An 8,320-nucleotide genomic window follows, 5' to 3' on the forward strand; every position below is an offset into this window, starting at 1 on the left:
TAATGCATGCTCAATCACCCAGGTAAGTAAAACCCCAAAAGTCTTGATCAAAGACCACTGATCAATAGTTTTTGATTGATGGCTGTGACAATTTGAATTTTAATGATCACAAAGCTGAGGTTACAGCCTATTGTTAGTCTGTGGGCTGGTTTTAGTTATTGTGCAAATGTATGTACTGTTTATAAGATTTGGGGAAACCTCCAGTCACTTGATACTGAAGAAGTCACTTGGATGAGTGACGAAACATTTCTCTGACTGAAACGCTACATCCAGATGAACAGATCCAACCTTTTTGTAGTTTTCTGAACTGAATGACTGAGTGTATATCGAGGTATTCTTCTGTTTTAATTGCATGTGATTCACGATGAAATGCTTTGCTTACTTTGCAACAAAAACAACACTATCAAAGCTGCCCAAAGAGGCCATTCATACAATGAATTATATAAATGTAGTTTGTTCATGCCTCTATATTGCAAATTATCCACCAAAGCAGAAAAAAGCAACATCATGTTTTCATGCTCCTGCAGCACATTGATGCTAAACGTTCTCAAACACCTGATTTCATGCACTGACCTGTGCAAGTGAAATGAGATAAACGCTGTTAATCAATAACTTTTGCAGCTTCTGGCAGTCTGAACTTTGGAATGAAGCACACTCCGAGTTGTAAGGGCTGTAACAACAACACTGGAATCACACTCACTTTTGGTCCAAACTAGCAACTTCCTCTGAGTGAGTCCAGCTACAGGAGAGAAAAGTGGAAAACTCCAACACTGCTGCTTCAAGCTGCTGACGCTCCACACACACTGAATGTGAGTTTGAGCAAAAACACGACTCAAAGGAAGTTTCAGTGAAGGTGGTAGAGGAGGGAGGGGAGCCAGGACTGACTGTACTTCCTGTCTGCTGTTTTCAGCTTCACTCACAGACTCAATGGCTTCCAGATCAGAGGAGGATCTCTGCTGTCCAGTCTGTCAGGAGGTCTTCAGAGAGCAGAGCACAGTGCCAGTGTGTCACATCTGCAGAGGCTCAGAAAAACACACCAATCACAGATTCAGACCCATCGATGAAGCTGCACAACAACACAAGAAGGAACTTCAGGAAACTCTGGAGCCCTTAAAGAAGAAGTTAAAGGTTTGCAAACGAGTTCGAGTGAAGTTTGATCAAACAGCAGAACACATTAAGGTCCAGGCCCGACACACAGAGAGGCAGATTAAGGAGCAGTTTAAGAAGCTTCACCAGTTTCTAGCAGAGGAAGAGGAGGCCAGGCTGGCTGCACTGAGGGAGGAAGAGGAGCAGAAGAGTGGGATGATGAAGGAGAAGATGGAGGCTCTGAGCAGAGAGATAGCAGCTCTTTCAGACACAGTCAGAGCCACAGAGGAGGAGCTGAGAGCTGAAGACGTCTCATTCCTGCACAACTACAAGGCTGCAGTGGAAAGAGTCCAGCGCTGCCCCCTGCTGGATGATCCACAGCTGCCCTCAGGAGCTCTGATAGACCAGGCCAAACACCTGGGCAACCTGACCTTCAACATCTGGAACAACATGAAGGACATGGTCTCCTACACTCCTCTCATTCTGGACCCAAACACTGCTCATTCAAAACTCATCCTGTCTGAAGATCTGACCAGTGTGAGACAAGGAGGAGAGAGGCAGCAGCTTCCTGATAATCCAGAGAGATTTGATTATTACAGCTCTGTCCTGGGCTCTGAGGGCTTTAACTCAGGGATTCACAGCTGGGATGTTGAAGTTGGAGACAGTACATGGTGGGGACTGGGTGTGTTAGCAGAGTCTGTGCAGAGGAAGGGAAGCATACTGTCTGGATTATGGATAATATGGTTTGAGGAAGATAAATACTCAGCATGGTCTCCATTAGCAGGATCCACTGCTCTCGCAGCACAGATGATCCAGAGGATCAGAGTGAATCTGGACTGGAACAGAGGAAAGCTGTCGTTTTCCGATCCTGATACTAACACACACATACACACCTTCACACACACTTTCACTCACAGGATGTTCCCATTCATTAGCACTGATGATGAAGTGAAAGTGTTGCCGTTGAAGGTGTCAGTGTCAGTGGAGCAGATGAGTTGAGGATGATGATATTTCTGTTTTTCCTTTTTTTTCCTTTTAAAAATCCAGTTCTGTCTGGCAGCCTTTGCAATCAGAATTATGATCTGAATGCATTGTTGTGCCAAACACATTTTGCTTTTCCAAATCAGCTCTGTATATTCTCTATGGGCTCCCCTTGTTTAAGGTTTAACTGTTTATTTCGTCTATGCATGCTATTTTGGTTATTACAATATATGTTGTATAGAGTATGATCCTGTCTACGGCAGGGCAAGAAGGAAAAAGGGAAGAGGCCCTAGATGGGCACCTATGGCCAAAGGGTGACAGCCCCAGAGGGCCAGAGTCGATGAGCAGCAGATCCCACTATAGGTGAGAGCCGAGACCAGGGTCCCAGTGCTCCATGTGCCGAAGAACTGCCCAGTACACAAGACAGTTACCTCCTGACATGGAAGAGCTCAAAGCCACCCCTGGCCACCAAGGGAGCCGGTGAACTACCACACCACAATGTCCAACCACCGGCCCTGGAACCAACAAATAAAAATGCCCAAGGTGAAGCGGTCAAAAGTCTGGCTGTACTTCACAGCAAAAGATGCAAACTCAGCAGCCTGTAACAAGGGCTTTAAGGTGATACTGTGCAAAGGAGGTAACACCTTGAATCTGATGACGAACCTGGCGATGTATAGTGTCTTTTTTTTTTAAAGCCGAGAAATGCACGATATTTGATAGCTTGCTGCGAGACCTCACACCGTGCACATCTACTGCGGGTGTGGTGCCTGTTATCGGACCCGGAGTTAGCAACATCCCCCAAAAACCCAAAGAGTAGAGTCCTGGCCCCTAGCCCTGCCAGTGTAGCAGAAATGATGATGGATGATGATGGCAGCAGCAGCCGTTCTTCTCTGGGCGAGTAGCTTAATGTTGTTCGTGTGTAATTTACTTTGAGTAGGCTAACCACGTTATTACATTAATGCATGTAAGGGGAACTAGCAAACACCGTTGTAGTTACATGCGGCTGTCTTCTTGTTTGATGGCAGATACTCCCTTCACTCTGGCCAAAAAGGCTAAAATGACCAAAGAAAAAGTGGAAAACAGCTAAACATGAGACATTTTTGGACAAAGTTTGTTTTTTCCATTGTTTAAGCACTGCTTCCAGCCAAGAGTGATACCATATATGCCCTATAGCTGCAGAAAAGGCTAACATTGTTTCTTTTTACAAAAAAACAGCTGAACAGGAGAGGTTTTAGGACAAAGTTTGTGTTCTCCATTCTTTAAGCACCGGTTCGAGCACCGTTTAAGCACCGGCACCGTTTCAAAAGTACTGGTTTGGCACCGTTATCGGATAAAACCTAAACGATACCCATCCCTACCCAGAAGTGGAGAGCCAGGAAATAACTCCTCCCACCACAGAGAGTAGACTATAGTGTGTAGATGAGTCCCACATCTTGGGGCTGTGACTGTGTCACAACACCAGAAAGGAAGAAGACACACTAGTCTAGGTCTGGGACAAGCTGCACTCAGCACTGGTTACTCCCTCACATGGACACCCCATCCCATCTCACACAATGGGCCTGCAGGCACCTAGAAGAGGTCAGCCACCCAACTAGAGACAAGGACCCACCACCACAACCACTCCAGGCCCCACACACCAAGATCGCTAGGCAGCACCCACCCCAGTCCCCCACCACCACGAACTGAGGCAGAAACCCAGACACTCCAAAACTACAACCACAGCTCTTTAGGGCCCAGGAAGCCGCCAGACCTCTAAGTTTCAGAGAATGCCTTCATTCACTATTAAGGAACCAAGCAAATGAGACCACCCCTATTAAATAATGGGATGAATCAGTGGGGACCAGAGAGAAACTAATAAACGCAGTTCATCTTTTGAGGGGGAAAACACTATCTACAGACTGCTGTGATCTAGAAATAAATGTCAGTATTGATTGATACACAAACTGTTTTTTTTTTTTATTTCACAGTTTTCTTAGTGATGCATAAGAAAGTAAGGAGTATATGTGATGTATTTACTTGTGTAGCTACTGATGTCACCTAAGATGCACACTTTGGGTGAGGTTGGGATACTGCAACTAAACCATGTGGAGAAGTCTTCAGACATCCTCTGCCAGAACATCTAGAAAGGCGTGCAGGACCATATTGCTTGCATATAGTTCTCAGCAGAGTTGTCTTTGAAATGGGTGCATATGTTTGAGTGTGTGAGGCCCATTTGGGACAGCATTTGTCCTGTAAGTTTGGGCTTTCACTCATTTTGAAGGTATTGAGCACATACAGACGTTTTATTCTGGATTAATGAAAAGATCTTGCTCCCACTTTACGGTTGGGACAGAAATTGATGAATCAATTTTAAATGAAAGCTTTTGATATTTTGATAGCCATTTGAGGGAACAGATATTTACACATCTTTAGGTATAGATATTTCTAGATTCAATTGATTGGGATTAAAATTTTCCAGTATGTCTCATATCAGTTGCTGATATTTAAGAAATGTGTTTGTTGATGATTCCATATCTGGATACAACTTCTTGAAATGAAATAAACTTTCCATTTTGTATAACATGTTCAAGATTTTGTATCTCTCTTGTATCTTTCTCAATGAACAATGATGATATTTCTAATGTTGTTTCCTGTCAGTGAGTTGAAGCTGTTAAACTGCAGCTGTCCTCCTGCTGCCTCGTTGTTCCAAAGCTCTTTGTTTCTCTTTTAGTTCTCACTGTTTCTTTCTGTTTCTGCTGTCCACCTTTTCACATGGAAAATCATTTCACTGTTTCTCACTGAATGACTCCCCAAACTAGATTTGAAATTCTATCAAGTTTCTAATCATTACAAGTGATTCATGTTTCTATTTGATGTGTAAATGGAGATGATTTAGTTTGCTGGGATATGGACTGACATGTGTTGAATGGGAGGAGCAGTTTGTTGTTGTCTTCTTGTCTGTTTATGACAACAATAAATATATTGTTGAAACAATGATTCATGTTTAACTCCATATATGAAATGTTTCTGATATTTGAATTCTGTTTGATTAAAGACTTTCTTCATGACACAAATGAGATTTCAGTGTATTAATAGAACTAAATAAGCTCAGAGTTGAAAGGCTGGAGTATTATGTACGTGCTTCACTGTCAGTATCTTCAGGGGGATTCAAAGGGAAACATCAAACTGCTGTAATGAGATAAACTAGTTGGGCTGAACACACTTATCTGTAGTTTATCTCCATCCAGGATCATCAGAATATAATGAACATGTGTGAAGAGCCAAAAAATGCTGCTGCCCTCTCAGCATGATGAGCTCCAGCCTTTGTTAACAGAAAAACAGGAAACATGAGACAACTTTCAGAGACAGTAACCAACTGTGGCCACAAGATGGCAGCAGCTGATCTGAGATCCTTTATGTTAGCACAGAAATATTAGCTTCTGTCATGACTGATTAAGTTACTAGTTAATAAAGTTCCAGTAAAGTGATTAATCGCAGCCACAGATTGACAGCAAATATCTCGATTAGCTTCAGTGCATCTATAATAAATATGTGCAAGTTTCAGTGCTTTGTTTAAACTGTATGATACTTATACTGACCCAGGGTCAGTGTAAAATACAATCCTAGCTGTGTGAACAAAGCCTGACTCCTTTAATCCTGCATGACAAACCTCAGGATGCAGGTTATTATTACTCTTTCCTGCTGGCACACCTGTCACACCTGAGAGTCAGCTAGAAACTTACAGTGACGTGGACATCATGCAAAGACTGCCAGACTCTGTAATACTGTAAATGATCAGTGACTCAGGTTAACACTAAACTTTAAACGGTACCTCTGTGTCTCTGTGTGTGTGCTGAACATTTAGAATCGGCATTTCAGTCAGACTGCATCAGCTGAAATATGTAAATAATAATATTTTTTATTCAGGTGTGGGGAAAATACATAAGACTGCAGTGAAGTGATGTACCAGATTAATACCTGGAAATCCTGTTTGGCCTTTTTCATTTTAATTCTCTTTTCTGTTTTCCAGAACAGTTCTCCACAGTCACTGTCCACATGGGTCAGTGGGACCAAGAAGCACTGTGCTAATGTGGGACTCTGACCAACAACATCCAGCAGGACCCAGACAGCGTTTTCTATCTCCCAGCTGGAGTTTTTTGTTTGTCTGTGACTGGAGAGTCAGATTTTTGTTGAGCTTCACACTTGCAGAGGTAAGTCAGTTTGCAGAGATCCCTCCCACCCTGGCTTTTATGTGCTAGATTTCTTATCTGAAACAGTAATATTTCAGTGACTGCTGCTTATACCACAGGTTAATTCACGCTACTGATCCCTGATGGGAGAATCATCACCTGTGCCAACAAAGAAGCCTGGTGGATATTTGTTTACAGTCTGATAATGGGACATCATGCTCTGCATCTTCAAAGTTTGTCTCTTGATTATCATTCATACACAGTAATTTGAAGTATGCTTATATATAGTAGAGCAGCACTCCAGGGCAAAGAAATATATTTAAAAATATTTATCACGATATATATTTGAGAATTTGCGATAACGATATAACTGACAACATAATTGACACTAGACAAAATACTTTACAACTCCACAACTTTATTAGTGCAAAAAAAATCCCATCAATGTATTTTCACTTAAACAAGCAGCTGTTTTTTTATGTGCATTAAAGTTATATAAAAATTTAACAGTGCAAATGCAAATTCCTTGCCGACAGTTTAACCAAAAGGCATTTCCAGTGGAAACTGGCCAACATATCCTCAGCATAACCATGTATAATATGCACAAAACTTAAAGTGAGGTTAAACACACACAATGCAATAATATTACGTTGAAGTACAGTATCACTCCGCGAGGCTCCCGACTATGGTAGCCGTAATGCTCCAACAATCCATCAAGCAGTGCGGTTGCGTAGCTTAGCAAAGTCATACTAAAACATTTTTGACAGATTTTTGAGCACCCTGTGCCACCTAAAATCTGTTCGGAAAGGAAGGTTACCCATATTCTACCGCGATATTTCATTTTTTTTTTTATCATTGCCTAACATTATACCGGTATTACCGTGAACGGTATGATATGGCCCAGCCCTAATATCTAACATAACTGGGCCAACCTGGTAATCTTCCTTTATGGAGGCTGTTTGAGTGTTGTGTGGTGAAAAAAGTGGACTAGTCGGCAGGATGCGAGTACAGATGCAGGAGAACTCTATCAGTGAGTTAACAGCATATCACTGCATCACACACCAGAAAACACTGTGTGGTAAAGTCCTAAAAACGCCTTAACACCCACTCACATCCTGGGCCATCTGACCTCAGGAAATCACATGATAAGGTGGGGCCAGGTTTCACAATGAGCTCACCCGAAACCCTGGCTGATCGTGACACACACACATTTTCACACCTTGGCTCATGTGATTAGGTGGAGAATCATCAGGGGGTCCATTGTCCCTGTTTGTGGGGGAAACTCTTTTAAATCTGAGACTCTCCACTATTTGACACTAGAACTGAAGAAGCTTCTCGGAAGAGAGGTGAAACCTCTTCAAACAACTTAAAGAAGTCCAGACGCTTTTCTTTCCGAGCTCCTTAGATTAAACAAGAAGATGTGTCCAAACTTTTGACTGGTAGTGTTGATTTGCAGCTAATAAAATACAGGTTATGCAAACCAAACAAGCCAGACAGAAAGTGATGCTTGCAATATATGATTATTACTTACTTGTGTTTGTGAACATGAACATAACAAGCAGGATTCTCTGGTACTCAGTTTAAAACTGTGGGTAATTCTTACGCTTTCTGCTCTCCAAATAAATTAACAGTAATAGTGGTACCTTTGAGATTTATTTTAACACCCTGGTTCAAAAATATTGCGCTGTGAACGGGACACTCCAAATCCATCAACTGGGTGTGTACATAAGTGTATAGGGAATAAACCAGTAAAATTTACAGGAAAGAACTGAAATCATTAAAATCACATTTTTTTTTAAAGTATGCAGTCCAGAGTGTTGTTACTAAAACTGTTGTTAATGTGACATCATGTGGAATGTACAACATAGTGCAACCTAAAAATATGCAGAAGTAGTTTCTACCTGGTGGAATAATCTGAGAGAAGATGACTGTTTAGTTTATTTAGATTGCTCCCAGAGCTGCGTTCATGAAACTCCAACATCAGAACATTAGCCTTTTTCTAATCTTGAGGTAATTGAGAGAGCATGAACTCTCCTCCTTGAAGCAAATTGAAGTTTTCAGCAGAAACAAGAAAAACTAAATAG

The sequence above is a fragment of the Perissodus microlepis genome, chromosome 3 (genome assembly GCF_051167445.1).
Source record: "Perissodus microlepis isolate ML-2025 ecotype Zambia chromosome 3, ASM5116744v1, whole genome shotgun sequence".
Taxonomy (NCBI): domain Eukaryota; kingdom Metazoa; phylum Chordata; class Actinopteri; order Cichliformes; family Cichlidae; genus Perissodus; species Perissodus microlepis.